Source organism: Cibotium barometz, chromosome 23 (genome assembly GCF_041138505.1).
Source record: "Cibotium barometz isolate CiBa-2024 chromosome 23, ASM4113850v1, whole genome shotgun sequence".
NCBI classification, from domain to species: Eukaryota; Viridiplantae; Streptophyta; class Polypodiopsida; order Cyatheales; family Cibotiaceae; genus Cibotium; species Cibotium barometz.
Window position 1 is genome coordinate 4455097 of NC_141068.1, and position 17658 is coordinate 4472754.

A 17658-nucleotide genomic window follows, 5' to 3' on the forward strand; every position below is an offset into this window, starting at 1 on the left:
ACATTACTTAATCCACATTCCATTCAATGTGTATTCATTTTCATCCATTTACTCATATCGATGACCCATTATTTTCCATACGCATTCACGTTCATTATTCTACATTCACCTCCATGTTCGTACATCCACATCATACCTCCAATCCCACATCCACATACATACATCCACATCCGCATTCACACATATGCATACATCCACATCTCCATGCATACATCCACATCCACATTCACATTCACATCCATACATCTACATCTACATGCATACATCCACACCTCCATGTATACATCCACATCCACATTCTCTTTCATATCCATACATCTACATCTACATGCATACATCCACATCTCCAAGTATACATCCATATCCACATTCTCATTCACATCCATACATCTACCTCTACATGCACATTATCCCTCCTCAATCCACATTACTTAATCCACATTCCATTCAATGTGTATTCATTTTCATCCATTTACTCATATCGATGACCCATTATTTTCCATACACATTCACGTTCATTATTCTACATTCACCTCCATGTTCGTACATCCACATCATACCTCCAATCCCACATCCACATACATACATCCACATCCGCATTCACACATATGCATACATCCACATCTCCATGTATACATCCACATCCACATTCACATTCACATCCATACATCTACATCTACATGCATACATCCACACCTCCATGTATACATCCACATCCACATTCTCTTTCATATCCATACATCTACATCTACATGCATACATCCACATCTCCAAGTATACATCCATATCCACATTCTCATTCACATCCATACATCTACCTCTACATGCATACATCCACATCTCCAAGTATACATCCACATCCACATCCACATTCTCATTCACATCCATACATCTACATGTACATGCATACATCCACATCTCCATGTATACATCCACATCCACATTCTCATTCACATCCATACTCCTACATCTACATGTATACATCCGCATCTCCATGTATACATCCACATCCACATTCTCATTCACATCCATACTCCTATATCTACATGTATACATCCGCATCTCCATGTATACATCCACATCCACATTCTCATTCACATCCATACTTCTACATCTACATGTATACATCCGCATCCACATTCTCATTCACACCCATACATCTACCTCTACATCCACATTCACATTTATACATTCATTTCCACGCACACTTGATTGAGCGTTGTCTTTCTAGTTCTATAGAGCTTACGAGTTGGTGTTGTGGTGTGGCACACACAAGTGTTGTGAGGTCATAGTGATCTTTTTGAGCCATGGGTTTTCTCGGTAGTGCCACGGAAGTGTGTGCACAATTGTCTTTAGGGTTTGGCACCATGGGTGGCACTTCTTTAATGAAAATAGGGATGGATATGGGCAAGGTATTTTCTCTTGTTGCTTGAAGTCCAAAGGCTCTACCGACTTTTTTGAAGATAGTGTCAGCACATGAGTCAAGGTGGAAGCCACTACTCTCCATTATTGCTTAAGCTTTGGAGTTGGCATTGGAGATATGGGTCCGTTGAGGCCAAAGCTATATAGAATGCTGATAAGAGAAGATCTACTACCAAGTTTGTCTATGAAAATGTTGATAAGAGATGATCTACTGTGCCAAGTTTGTCTATGAAAATGTGATTACTCACATCTCAGTTGCTCACAAGGAATTGGCTTTGGATCTCCACACCCACTGGCTCTCATGATTGGAGGACAAGACTTGGGATGTTGATAAGTTCGGGGCGCCTCACCCACCAGGGATACGGTAACCATTCCATTGGGAAACCTCAAGCATTACGTTTATTCTTCCCCAGTTGTGTGACGATGCAAGCCGTGGCCATGATCCATCGCCTTCTGAGGATGATGTTCTCTTTTATTATATACTTATGGGGTTCACATAAATATACAAGACGTAGGTTTGGCTCCAATATAAAATTCAGATCGACGGTCATATAAAATTCACGCAGGTGGTGCGAGAGGTGGGTGACCTAATGAGGTTCATGTTTGCCAAGACAACATGTTGTGGCTAGGCCTAATGTCAAGTAAGGCGGGCCATGCAGCTAGATCGAGCTCAACTAGTGCTGCGAACATTGATGATGAACAGCCTAGGTGATAGCTTCCACATTTACGCCATGCAGCTAGATCGAGCTCAACTAGTGCTGCGAACATTGATGATGAACAGCCTAGGTGATAGCTTCCACATTTACGCCACTGGCGGGGTGGGGGATGAGATTATGGGGAATATGTCGCCAGTGGTTTATAGGTTGTGTAGCCACTTTGGTGTACTAGAGTTATAGTATAGTTATAGCACCAGCTCATGTAATCAGGTTTACAGTGTGGATTGACCTTTGTAAGTTATAATAGGATAGTACTTTTCCTTATAGTATGTACTCTTATCTCTTTATTTAAATAGAATTTATGCATAATTAGATGCGTAAAGAAATCTTATATCAATATAAGAATTCCCTTGTATTCTATAAATAGATATGGAAAGGGATAGGATGTGATGAGATGTGATACTTATGGGATGAGTGAGGATGTGATAAGATGAGTTATGATGTGATAAGATACATATGGGATGAGTTAGGATGTGATAAGATGAGTTAAGATGTATATGAGATGAGTTAGGATGTGATAAGATGAGTTAGGATGTGATAAGAGGTGTATGAGATGTGATAAGAGGTGTATGAGATGTGATGAGATGTGATAAGAGGTGTATGAGATGTGATGAGATGTGATAAGATACTTATGGGATGAGTTAGGATGTGATAAGATGAGTTAAGATGTGATAAGATGTGTATGGGATGAGATAAGAGAGGTATGTGATGAGATAAGATGTATATGGGCTGTGATAGGGCGAGAATGGATGTGATGTAAAAGAATAGATGTGAAGGCGTATGTGATTATATGAATGGGAGACGACCATGGCGGCAAATGATTATGTGCCGTTGCCAATTGCGCATACGGTAAATATGTAATGTGGCCCTTCCCCATGTGTACAGCTACTACCTTCACTAAAAATGAGAAAAACACAAAAAACCTAAAAACATATTGAGAATCATTAAAAAAAAAACTAAAAACATGCACATGCGATGTCACACGCACATGGTACACACACACACACTCACACACACACACACATTCACACATTTTCTTAAACGTGCATGTACACACACATTTGCACTTGCATGTGTATACCTTCACCTAATTGTACCTTGGGCACCCACCTTCACGCACGTGCACACCCATTTACACTCACACACACATGGACCCCACACAGTCACAAAATTGCACACTCACTTGCATTTATTAACTCGCACATGCATGTATCCCTCACACATTTGCATTTGCGCATCGGGCATGCAGATTTTTACCATATATATGCACATGCATGCACGTGCGCTACACCCACGTGCACCACATCCCATGCACATTTATGCCGTGCATACACGTGTACTCATGGACATTTTCACTTGTGCACAGCTTTGCTCCGTGCATACACATCACGTACGTGCACTCACTTATGCACCACCCACACATGCTCGTGTGCACACACCTTTGTAAACGTACTGCATTTGCACTTTATGCATGCATGCCCACTTGCTCGTGTGTGTACCACCCATATTTACACTTACACATGCCTACCCCACACCCATTTGCACCTTGCACATCGTGCACATGGGCCCATGTGCATGTATAATGTGCATCCACGTACATGCATCTATGCATACCCAACGCCACATCCCCTCTCAACAACAAAATAAACCCTACTCTCGTCAAATTCTTTTAAAAATTTTCCACCCCTTTATTGTGAGTGAATTACCCAGGTAAATTCCCTAGCCAACTAGCTATGAATTCCCTATGTAAAGATATGTCAAGGGTCACTTATCCCATCTGATTCTTGCACACAAGTGTTGATACCATTGGTAGTCCTTAACTCCCAAATGTAAGGATCTGGAGATAACCACAAAGCTATGAATTAACAAGTCAACATTGTATGCATAGGTATGTGTCGGTGAGATCTAAGTCAAGATTCAAGTTCGTCATTGTAAGTATTCATATTTTGCAATGTGCAATAGATTAGGTCTATCTCTCCGCTATTGTGCCTTGCTCAATTTTGATTATAGTTTTTTAATCTCTCATGTGCTAAAATTTATGTTTTTAACTCATTTTACCATATAAAATCTTAGCTTAGGTGTAACAACCTAGGTAGAAGACAACACTATAATTATCGGGTCAACATTGGTGTAGAGTAGCAAGATATTCAATCTAAATGTGTATTTTGGATTTGTATTGTGAGGGGAGGCAAGGGTCTCCCAATCTATGGGGTTTCTATATGCAAACGTGTATTTGTAAAAGTGATTTGTGAAAGGGAGAAGGTGGTGTGGTAGCATGAATGGGTGACATGGGCTAGACATACGTTGTGTGCTGGTCACATGAATTAGATAGATTTTGCATGGTTTGAGTGGTCTCACATGCTTTGTATGGTGTACGCATGGGTTGTGTGATGGGAACCGTGTGTATAAAATGAATGCTCAAGTGTTGGGGCCATGTGGTCATCTTTATGTCTATGTGTGATTGCCTTGGCATTCTCTTCCGCTTTCACATGTTTCAATTATGGTTGCTCGCCTTAGTTGGTGTGCCTTGTGTCTATTCTAACTTTGTTGTTTTGCTCCACCAGCTTCTTTGTGCTGGTGTTTCTCTTGCTACCTTTATTTGCGCTCTTTGATGGCTTTATCTTTTTTTCCCATTGTCAGCCTTCTTTTATCTTGTGTGGCATTTTACGCTTATTCTTGGGCATTGTGGTGTTCTTGCATTCTTTATCTTTTCTTATTATTTTTATAACCCCACTCTCTCATAAACTGGTTGCACTTTCTCTCTATAGCCCCCCTCGAAGGTCCATGGATTCTAGATAAAGTGTCCCCATGAGGGTGTGGATGATACCATTCCAAATCTAGATGAAGTGGCCATGAGGGTGTGGATGATATCACTTCAAATCTTGCAACTGTGACTCATAAAGAAAAGTGCCCTCAATGGCCTTAGTGCATCTAGCATTCCAAATGTGCAAAGTTTGCAATACTAGCAATAGTCTCCCATGCACTGTCTAGGCTTTGTACTAGGGGGACGTATCCTATATCTCTTGTATATATGTCTTGAAGATGGCATTGCCAAGCAATTCCCTGACTGATCATAATGAGATCCCTATCTGTTGAAATATGCAAGTGAATGGGTGTGTGTGGGAACAAGCCCTTAGCAAGAGATTGTAAAAGGGAACCTGTAATTGAGTGGGTAGCAGTGAAAAGGTGAGAGGTATACTAATTAGAGAATAAAGGGTAGCATGAATGAATGTAGGGGTGTGGAAAGATTCTAGGAAAAGGTGCCCCCGGGGAGGTGGCACAAGTCAAAGGAGAAATCAGTGGGATTAGATGCTTGGCATCTTGTGGATGTACAACCTATAAATTGAGGCATTGACCTAATGAGCAATTGCTGATTTTTGAGTACCCATGCCTACATTATCGTATTAGATTAATTGTTCACTAATTTCATCTTAATCACATGCTAATTATGTTGATTCTTGCATTTGATCCACCATAGCTCATCACATTGCTCCAAATTTAACACTATCCTCATACATAAGCTGTGTGCACGATTGTGTCAGGCTAAATGGTAGTAGCAAAAGAAATGTAAGCATACTTCCTCATCCTTTCATGGAGATGTGTTATTACAGTCCACATCTTACTATTATTATTTGCCGAGGGGGTGAGTGGGTGTTTGAATTTTTTGGATTTGTGTGTATTTTGGGAGGGGGTGTGCACGAGTGTGTGGTGGTCTAGCTGCCTCAGTTAATTAACCAAGGTAAATGTTACGAGTTTCATGGTGATATGACAAGGCTACCTTGCTCCTGGGCCCGTTGTTGTCTAGGGCCAGACTCTCAATCTGGATTCGAGCCCATCATGCTGCTGTCAAACTACGTCGAGAGTCTGGAATGAAGGGATGTAATGCATGAAAAATATGAGTAATCACCATGTAAACATGATGCCTAAGTGTGTTTAGTCTCTCACCAAGAGAATGGAAATAGCCTTCCACAAGCCAAGAGAGAAGCCATGAGCTCCAAGAAACATAAATTTCCATTTCTAAAAATGATCATCAAAAGTTACAACCATGGTCCAAGTCCCCTCTTTTATACATGGACTTGTCCCATTATTAACCCTATTGAATAAAGTTCCTACTTTATTACAAACCATCCCTTCCCAAAGATTTTGTCCTCAAAATCAATAACATGTACAATCTCAAAGTATGAGACTCTAATGTAATCAATGGGAAGTGGTTAAGAGTTCTCAAGTACATCCAAAGCACATATACAATGAAAATCCGGATGTATACAAGTCCACAAAGCTTCAAGCCCAAAGTGTATGAGTGGGACTGTTATGACAGCCCTTCTAGTCGATGAAGACCCTTGAAAATCCTTCATTTAGACTCCATTTATTGGGCTGAAAATGATATGTACACTCAGCCATATGTAGCTCACATCATAATCTTTCATTAGGATACGCCATGAAGCTTGTTGGAGTAGAAAAATAGGCCCAATAGTAGACCTTCCCAAAGCTGTCCAGAAATTACAGCATGTATACTTCTCCTCATATTACCCAATTTGCTCAAGTAAACCATACCACTTGGTCACGGAAAGTCATCCACAAGTAAGCCATGTTGTTGGACATACTCCAATGATTGCCAAGTAGCCTCATCCATGGGTAATTACTTCCATTTGACAAGGTATTCATCAATATTCCGATTCCTCAACTCTCTTGTCCTCTTGCCAATAACCCTCTCCGGATCATAAATGATCTCACCTTCTTCATTCATGGGTGGAAGCTCTTCCATCTCTTGAGGCAAAGATCCCATAAACCTCTTAAGGTTAGATACATGAAACACATTATGGATCCTTGTCGAAGAAGGCAAATCCAACTTGTAGGCCAAATCACCAACCCTCTTGATAATCAAGTATGGTCCATAATACCTATGAGCCAATTTTGAGTTGGTTACACCTTTGAGAGTGTTATGCCGACTCTTGGGAAGCTTCAATAGCACATAATCATCCTCTTGAAACTCCACATTCCTTCTATGAACATCCGCATTAGCCTTCATGACATCTTGAGCCTTCTTCATATTGTCCTTGCAAAGTTGAAGAAGTTGTCTCATTCTTTCCAACTCTTCTTTTGCCAATGGATTGACCACTTTGTCTTCATGGAAGGCTATCGATGGCACATGTACTTGATATCCATAGAGAGCCTCAAATGGTGACATGCCAATACTCAAATGCTTGCTTGAATTATGGCAAAATTCAGCAAGATAAAGCCACTCATCCCAAGATGTTTGCATGTCATGACAATAGTGCCTCAAGTACACCTCAAGCCATTTGTTTGTGCACTCCGTTTGCCCATCCGTTTGAGGGTGATAGGCCGTAGATGGAGTGATTTGAGTACCCAAGCTCTCATATAATGACCTCCAAAAAGTCCCCATGAACTTGGTATCTCGATCACAAACTATGTTGAGTGGCAAGCCATGTATCTTGAATACATGTTCCAAAAATTGCTTGGCAATATGAGATGCTCCATAAGTGGTCTTTGAAGCAATGAAATGGGCTGATTTTGTAAGCCTATCAATCACCACAAATATTTGATCCCATCCATGCTTTGTCTTTGGTAGACCCGTGATGAAGTCCATAGAAATGTGAGTCCATTTACCATCCGGAATAGGTAATGGATGAAGTAAACCACTTGGGAGTTGATGGCTATCCTTATTCTTTTGACAAGAAGCACATTCCATCACAAACTTCTTCACATCTCTCCATATACCTTTCCAATAAAAACTCTTGCTCACTTTATCATAGGTTTTGAGTACACCAAGATGGCCCGAAAGTGGTGAAGAATGCATCTCATGAAGCACCTTTGGTATGTAGAATGAGGTAGGAACCAAATACACCTTATCCTTGTACCACAAGAGACCATTGTGAAGCTTGTAATGAGGAAACTCTCCACCATCACCTTGCTGTAATTTGGTATAAATATGGGCAGCACCTTCATTGATGAGGTATTCCTCTTGAATCCCCTTGATCCATTCACTATATACCTCCATGATTGAAGTTGTAGCGCATGCCCACATTCTAGACAATGCATCCGCCACTACATTGTCCTTCCCGGGTGTGTAGGATATCTCAAAATCATATCCTTGAAGTGTGGCCAGCCATCTCTTTTGCTTTGGAGAAAGATTTGGTTGGGAGAGGAAAAATTTCAGCACCCTATGATCACTTCTCACCTTGAAATGAGCACCATAAAGATAGTGATGCCACTTCTTGATGGCATGAAGTATGGCTAGCATCTCTTGCTCATAAACATGAAGCCCCATCTCCTTTTCGGTAAGCTTTCTTCTTTCAAATGCAATGACTCCATGCTCTTGATACAAAACTGCCCCAATTCCTCTACCACTTGCATCCGCCCTCACATAAAATGTCTTTGCAAAATCCGGACATACAAGTATAGGGGCTGAAGTGAGTAAATCCTTGAGCTCATTAAAGCTCTTGTTGGCAATGGAATCCCAAAAGAAAGCCTCCCTCTTGAGCAAGTCGGTAAGAGGTGCCGCAATGGATGCATAATGTTGCATGAATATTCTATAGAAAGAAGATAATCCCAAAAATCCTCTCAATTGAGTTGTATTGCTTGGTGTTGGCCACTCTTTGACACATGCCACTTTCTTAGGATCAGCCCTTATGCCATTCTCACCCACCAAGTGTCCAAGATATTCCACTTCATTGACCATGAATGTGCATTTGCTCTCCTTTGCATAAAGCTTGTGCTTCCTCAACACTTCAAACACTTGCTTCACATGACATAGATGTTCCCCTTTGCTCTTGCTATAGATCAAGATGTCATCGAAGAACACTAGCACAAACTTGAAAAGAAGGGAAGCCAATATCCGATTCATCAATGCTTGAAAAGTGGCCGGAGCATTTGTAAGACCAAAGGGCATCATCATGAAGTGAAACAATCCCCTCTCCGTCCTAAATGCTGTCTTCTCTTCATCACCTTCCTTCATCCTTATTTGATGATATCCCGATCTCAAATCAATCTTGGTGAAGAACTTTGCCCCTTTGAGCTCATCAAGAAGATCATCAATGCGAGGTATGGGATACCTATTCTTGATTGTGACCTTGTTCAAGTCACGATAATCAATGCACATGCGAAAGGATCCATCCTTCTTCTTCACCAAGAGAACGGGAGATGCAAATGGAGATTGTGAAGGTTGAATAAGACCCATAGCAAGCAAATCTTGCACTTGCTTAGCCACTTCCTCTCTTTCTACCTTAGACAAACGGTAAGGAGGCTTGTTGACAACCTTTGCATTCGGTTCAAGTACTATGGCATGGTCAATCTCCCTCTTAGGTGGTAGACTCTTTGGCACTTGCAAAATATCTTCATACTCCTTAAGAAGAGTTGCCATTTCCTCATCTATGTGCTGTCCACTGCCTTCCATCCCCTCTTGGGTAACATGTAACACATAGATAGTGCCAAAAGCCTTAATCTCTTTCTTGAGTCGCCTTGGAGTGATCAAAGAGAGCTTCTTAGGTGCATTTGCAGCAAGTACCACTTGTTGCCCATGATGTAGAAAGCTCATGAAACCTTGTTGAAGGTTCATGTGAATGTCACCAAGTGAAGCCAACCAATCACACCCCATGATAATGTCGATGGGACCCATATCCAAAACCACCAAATCACCTTCCCAAGTGTATGAAGAGGATAAAACCACTTTTGTAGAAGGGCAAACCAAGCTAGTCTTCTCACTTTCCCCATTTGCCACTTGCACTTGGAACATTGTAGGTGTCTTCTTTGTGTTGAGTTTGAGAGAGTTGATGGATTTAGAGTTGATGAAGCTATGAGTGCTCCCAGAATCCACAAGAATATGTGCAACCCTCCCATTGATGGTCCCCACCAACCTTAGTGTGCTTGGGTTCTTGCAACCCGCCAACAACTCTTGTGAGATAGAGCATATGCAAGCTGAAATTTCTGCATTGGTAGGCATGTCTCCGTCCACAAGGCTTTCCTTAACTCCACCTCCCGGATCAAACGGAAACTCACCATCCTCCGTGATGAAAGAATGGTCTTCAAGTGACTCCTCATGTGCTTCTTCATTGCAATCCTCCCATTCCTCAATGTCATGAGAGTCATCCTTGTTCTCTTCCTCATCCATGAGGATCATAGTGGCCACAATCTTCTTTGATTTGCACACATGCCCGGGTGACCACCTCTCTTTACACTTGAAACATAGCCCTTTGCTTCTCAACTCCTCAATCTTTGGATCATCCATTCTTTGAGTCTTCTTGAAGGGTTGAAAGGGCTTCTTCTTCATGAAGTCACTACTCTTTTTGGCATCAAATTGATGTATCCCATTCTTTGGCTGTCCACCCCCAAATGATGTAGGAGTTCTTGGATTAGAGGATGGTAATGTAGAGGTAGGACCTTTCCCAAAATTGTAAGAAGTAGTGGTTGGTTTGAGTGTGTCTTTGGTGAAGGTCATGGGCTGAGACCTCTTGTACTTTGGCTCATAGAGTTCGGCTAACCTCATAGCTTCTTTGAGAGAGCTAGGCCTTTGAGCCGACACATCCGCCTTGATGAAGTGTTCAAGCCCATGCACAAACTTTTTCATCTTCATGTCTTCACTCAAGCCTTCCACGTACATTGAAAGCTTCAAAAATCTCTTGATGTAACCTCTCACCATCATCCCCTTTTGAGAAAGCTCATACCATTCTTCATGGTATCGGTCGAGCCCTAAGGGTGAAATGAAGGCCAAGTTCATCTCCCGCTTCAATCCTTCCCAAGTTGATGGTGTGTTCCCTTGTTTGATCAAGTGCCTCCACCATTGATGAGCATAATCTTCAAGATGTAAGGAGGAAAATTGTACCATATCACGCTCACTTTTTGGGTAAAGGTGGAAATAGGTGTCAAGCTTGGTAGCCCACTCCTCCAACTCTTGCGGAGATGACCCATCACCTTTGAACTTTGATAGTGAGATTTTGTCTTTGACATCCTTGGAAGATATGTGGGATGGGTTATCATGTTGGGTAGAGGGCTTGAATCTTTGCATCTTCGAGTATGACTCCATAAATTGTGCAAAGTCTTTGTAATCCCTCTTGATGATATTCGACAATTCCATCCACTTCTCGTGAGCATCCCTTTGTCTTTGGGCAAAGGACATTTGATTCCAATCGAGTGCAATCTCCTCATCATTCACAAACACCTCATCCTCTTCCCTTGAATGCATTGCCCTAGAAAAGGTAGGACCCTTTGATGCATTGAGGTGAGACAAACCCGAATGAAAAGAAGGAGGAAACATGTCCTTGACAAGAGGTCTCCGTGCATCCGCCATGAATCCCCGAGTGGATGCTCCCAATGGATCCTCTTGTACGGCCTTCATGGAATCCTCATTCAAGATGCCCTTGCCTTTTCTTTGCTCATAGTCACCATAATTCCCATGCTTTTCTTGTGCTTGAGACTACCCAAACTTGTCCTCCATCACACCAATCCGTGAGGATAATGTTTCAAAATGAGAATCAAGCTTGGAGTCTAAGGTCTCCAACCGTTGTACAAGCATTTGCATGAGGGTGTCATGGTTAACTGCCGCTTGTGTCCCTTGAGAAATTTGATTATGTACATTGCCCCCATTGTCTTCATTGATGAATGCATCCCTTGCATCCATATTACCTTCCATGTCCTCATCACCAATGATCATTTCTTGCACAACATCCCCACCCTTGCGTGGTCTTCCCTTCGGCATAGTGAAGAAATGCAAGATGTTGGTAGAATGCCCAAATGATGTCAGAATTGGACAAAAAAAGGTTCTATGGGTAGGTAATGGTATCTACTATCCTCCCAAATGAACACAGTAAGAATTAGGTGTGGGCAAGTACTCTCTGTTTTAGGGTTTATGCGGGACAGTTGAAAGTAGTAATTTGGCTCTAAAATGCAAAATATATGTCGGAATTAGGATTTTGACGGCTCTATAGAAAGCTAACGGAAGATAGAACCTACCCCTAAAAGCATTTTGATTTAGTCAAAGTGGAAGTATATTCTATTTGACTTTGACCAAAAAGTCAACATGACTACTTTGACCGAGATTGTGATATCCGATTAAGGGGTTCTATGGCTCATTTGAAAACTCTCAAGGAGTAGAATAGAGTCGTGTAATCACTCGGACCTAATCCCAAAAACCCTAGGACTGAATAAGGGTTTTGTAAAATCCGAGAAATTCCCAAAATTCGGTCCCAAAGCTCAATCCGGCTACAAATGATTGGTGTTTCTCCCCTTGGTAGTTGTGAATAACTCTTCAAGTGTATCCATGGGATAAATCTCTAATCAATAAGCTTGTTTGGCTCCCTTGTTGGAAAAATTCCGCCAGAGTCTCCTTTGTAATTAGAACCAAGTCTCAAATGAAAATGCAACTTCTCAAATCACAATGCAATACTCTTTGTATCCCACAATGTCATGAAAGATCATATGCACTCTTTGTCCATCAAAGCATTTGCAATATCCACACAATATGACGGAAAAGGGGCCCCATTGCCCAAATGCATCCACAAAGTCGATGGTGAGGATTGTTGAGGACGCGCGTTGAAGCTTGCCGATCTCCCGGCCAAGCTCTTCTCACCCCTTCACCGAGTTTTCCTCCAAGGTGAAGGTTGAGGCCATTTCTTCACACCGGTGTACCTAATCCCCCTTTGTACCGCTTTACCAAGCAATCACGGCACAAAGAGTTCAAGCCATTCTCCCCTTGGCCTCTCCAACCAATGCCAAGGTACCCTCACACATTGCTAGATTCTATAGAAACTTGAAGTGGTAGCAATGGTGAGTGTAGGTACAAAATGATGTGGATAATATTAAATGATAGAACAAGTTTGTTGGCTTACAAGTATTGAGCATGACTCATGCCCCTTTTACAATTTAGAACTCATCAATAAAGCATGGACTCATGCCTCAATCCATCATCCAAAAGCTCCAACACAAACCAACAATTCACAATGCCCTCACTATGGCATTTGCATAAGCATTTGTTAACCACAATCAAGGCATTTGCAATTGCATTCCAACAATCCCTTTCAGATCATATTGACAAATGCATGCTTCCAAAACTTATGCTCTCTTATGCCCATGTGTAAAACATAGCATTGGCATGGCTATGTATAGCATCCATAGTGTCCATATGGCATCAAGATGAGCATGAGGGACTCCAAAAACATTGCATAAGCTTGCTATTCCATCAATGGCATGCCAAATGAGACATAATGAAGAAAATCCCCCAAAATGTGATCTATGAATTGGCCAAGCTCATGTGGAATCAATTCCTTTCACCATTGCCATCAATAATGCATGGAGAAGCAATATTGGCATGTGAATGGTCAAGCTTTAATGGTTAATTTCTAAAAATTAGGGGAGTTTGAATGTGTCCAACCCTAATCCATTCCCAAGCTCCACCAAATGGTTCAAATTTGCAAGAAATTGATCAAATCACTCACCAATGTCATCCGGAAAGCTTCAATGGTAGGAATTGTTGAAGAAGCCTCTTGTAGGAGAAAAAAAACGTGGCCTCTCTTTGCTCTGAAATTTGCAGCCAAAGAATTCCTCCCATGTGCTTGAACATAGCTTGAAAATTGCTCCAAACAAGTGCTAAAAACCCTCTTGAATGGCTTCCATCTCATGAGGTAGTAGAGCTAGGCTTCACCTAGCTCTCCCTCCACACATTTCAGCGCGATTTTGAGGCGTGAGCATGCTGCAGCCCGCCGTTTTCTCTTCTTTGCCTCCTTCATGAGATGATTAGAATAGCAATGATGCCTATGAAGTATGTAAAAGCTTAGCAATGAAAGATATGGTTAATGTGGCAAGGTATACTAGGGTTTCTCACAGCCATGGAAGAATGAACAAAAGCTCTCCAATCTTGAGAAAAAAATTTTGCAAGAAGAGGCTCAAATGAAAGATCTCAAGAAGCTCTACAAAAACCCTAAGGTTTGGCATCAAAACGGGTAAAGGAAGAGCATCCCATGGCTATGGAAAGCTTGAGGAAGAAGAAGATGATTACTAAACGTGATTAGCAAAAAAGTTAATTGCAATTAGTCACTTGCCCTAAGTTTTGGCCCAACTGCCCCAAATTTTTGGTCCAGAGGTCCAAAATTTGGTCCAAAAATGGTAAAATTGGCCAAAATCACTCAAAATTCAAGCAATTTCCATGAAATGCTCACCATCTCCATGAGATTAAGCAAGATTAGAGAAGATTTGTCAAGAATCACTCAAGGATTACAAGAAAATAAGAAAAAAAATGAAAGAAACTCAAATTTTCAAGCAAATTTTTCCAACAACCCATGCATGCCCATGATCAAAATCAAGAGCTCTGATACCAATTGGAATGAAGGGATGTAATGCATGAAAAATATGAGTAATCACCATGTAAACATGATGGCTAAGTGTGTTTAGTCTCTCACCAAGAGAATGGAAATAGCCTTCCACAAGCCAAGAGAGAAGCCATGAGCTCCAAGAAACATAAATTTCCATTTCTAAAAATGATCATCAAAAGTTACAACCATGGTCCAAGTCCCCTCTTTTATACATGGACTTGTCCCATTATTAACCCTATTGAATAAAGTTCCTACTTTATTACAGAGTCCTTGGCTTTGAACCCTAGTTGATAGCATGTAGGTGCATGTCATGTGTATAGGTGTGTGTGCTTTGTGATTGTGCACGTGTAGGGGTGTGTGTCTACCAGGGGGTTTTTTTTTTTTGGATTTGCGTGTGTTGAGGAGGGTGGTATCCATGGGTGTTTTATAGGTGTGCTCGTGTAGGTGTTTATGCTTTGTGATTGTGCACATGCACGTGTGTGTGTTTTGTGATTGTATGGTACAGGGGTTGTGTGAGCATTATGTGTACATGCAAGTATGGACTTTGTGTGGAGGGTGTGTATGTGCAGATACAGGGGTGTGCACGTCGAGGTGCTTTAGGATTATGCACGGATGCGTTGTGTGCGTGCGCGAGTCAGTGTTTGTATTATAATTGTGTACATGCACGTGCTTGTCTATGTGTGTGTGTGTGTGTGTGTGTGTGTTAATATGCATGTGTGTGTGCTTAGGGATTGTGTACATGCACGTGCTTGTCTATGTGTGTGTGTGTGTGTATGTGTTAATATGCATGTGTGTGTGCTTAGGGATTGTGTACATGCACGTACAGGTGTGTGCTTGTACGTAAATGAGAGTTTTTTTGGGGCTTCTTTTTAAAGATTTTTTTATAATTCCTAGGTATGTGTGTATGTAAAGTTGATAGGGTGTCCCACGTAACATATACATACAACGGGGGGTCAAGATTTTTAGCAAAGGTAGAAAATTGCTTGCCCATCCACCATGACAAAAGCTTAGACGCCACTGCCCCACTGACTTTGCTTGTCCGCCTGATTAAACTTTGCCCTTCCAACAACTAGCAGGTTGATGTTGCAATGTAGTGCCTGTGAATGTTATGGGAACATGGTGATCCCTTTGTTGTTCCTTCAAACTATGTCACAAAGTCAAGGGAGTGTATGTACAACTCTCTTAGGGTTTTCGCACCACGAGTGGCTCTTCTCTGATTTGAAATGATAGGGGTATGGGCACTGCACACGGGCTCTTCCGACTACTTTGTTGTTGGTGGTGCACTCTTGCTTAAACTTTGGGGGTGGCATTGAATGGCTTTGGTTCTCTTCTGAATCCTGGATTTGATAATTAATGGGGTGTTTGTAGAGGCATAAGGCACTAGTTTCTTTGACCTTGGAACCTAAATGTAGGGTTTTCTTTATAGAATCCTTAAGCTTCCAGTAGCTTTGTTGGAATCAACCTACGTGTTACTTACTACTAGTGTGACATTTGGTGTTGGGATGATCGTTGCTTGACTCTATTTGGCTTAGGATGTTGTGGTGTGCAGACGATGAGGTTTTTGGGACATAGAAGGTTTTCCCTTTGAAAAAGCCTTGAGCCTCTTACACTTTGAGTGGGGTGTTGAGTTTAGGGTAAAAGACCCTTACTTATCAAGGCTCCGAATTTGGTAGACCAAATGGTGGCTACTAGGTCTTTGCTTTGGCATCATACTTGTCTTGTGGCTAGCCAGGGTACTCTTAGGTACCGACCACTCCTTCTTGGTGACCTCCCTGAAGGGTCATTTTGGGGGGTGGATTTCATCTTTGTCGGCAAGGTTTAGGATTTCCATAATGATTAGAACAGGTGGCCGATGTGTTAAGGTAAGAGGAGTATTATGACTTTGAGGATTGGATTCACGTTTTTGCAACAACCATGGATACTCATCCCCATTGAAGCTTGGGACAAGGTTTGCATGATTAGATGGTGTCGAAATCACGTCCATGTTCGTGCTTGATGCATTCAAAATGGAACCAATGGCACAATTGACTCACCTTGAGTTAAAGTTTTCTCAAAAAGACTTCACATGAACCAGTGCTCTAATACCATGAGAAGGATGTGGGGGAGAGGGTTAGCTTGAACTCTTTCTTGCAAGCAAACACAAATGCACAAGAATAGACAATCACACAAGAGAGATAGATGACTTAATTTTCTTCTATTCTCTTCTCTTCGCTACAACCATATATAAAGAGATAAGAGTACATACTATAAGCAAAAGTACTATCCTATTATAACTTACAAAGGTCAATCCACACTGTAAACCTGATTACATGAGCTGGTGCTATAACTATACTATAACTCTAGTACACCAAAGTGGTTGTACAACCTATAAACCACTGGCGACATATTACCCATAATCTCATCCCCCACCCAGCCACCAGTGGCGTAAATGTGGAAGCTATCACCTAGGCTGGTCATCAATGTTCGCAGCACTAGTTGAGCTCGATCTAGCTGCATGGCCCGCCTTACTTGACATTGGGCCTAGCCACAACATGTTGTCTTGGCAAACATGGACCTCATTAGGTCACCCACCTCTCGCACCAACCTGCGTGAATTTTATATAACTGTCGATTGTTTTGAAGCTGAATTTTATATTGGAGCTAAACCTACGTCTTGTATATTTATGTGAACCCCATAAGTATACAATAAAAGAGAACATCATCATCCTCAGAAGGCGATGGATCATGGCCACGACTTGCATCATCACACAACTGGGGAAGAATAAACGTATTGCTTGAGCTTTCCCCATGGAATGGTTACCGTATCCCTAGTGGGTGAGGCGCCCCGAACTTATCAACATCCCAAGTCTTGTCCTCCAATCATGAGAGCCAGTGTTGGGTGTGGAGATCCAAAGCCAATTCCTTGTGAGCAACTGAGATGTGAGTAATCACATTTTCATAGACAAACTTGGCGCAGTAGATCATCTCTTATCAACATTTTCATAGACAAATTTGGCAGTAGATCATCTCTTATCAGCATTCTATATAGCTTTGGCCTCAACGGACCCATATCTCCAATGCCAACTCCAAAGCTTAAGCAAGAATGGAGAGTAGTGGCTTCCACCTTGACTCATGTGCCGACACCATCTTCAAAAAAGTCGGTAGAGCCTTTGGACTCAAAGCAACAAGAGGAAATACCTTGCCCATATCCATCCCTATTTT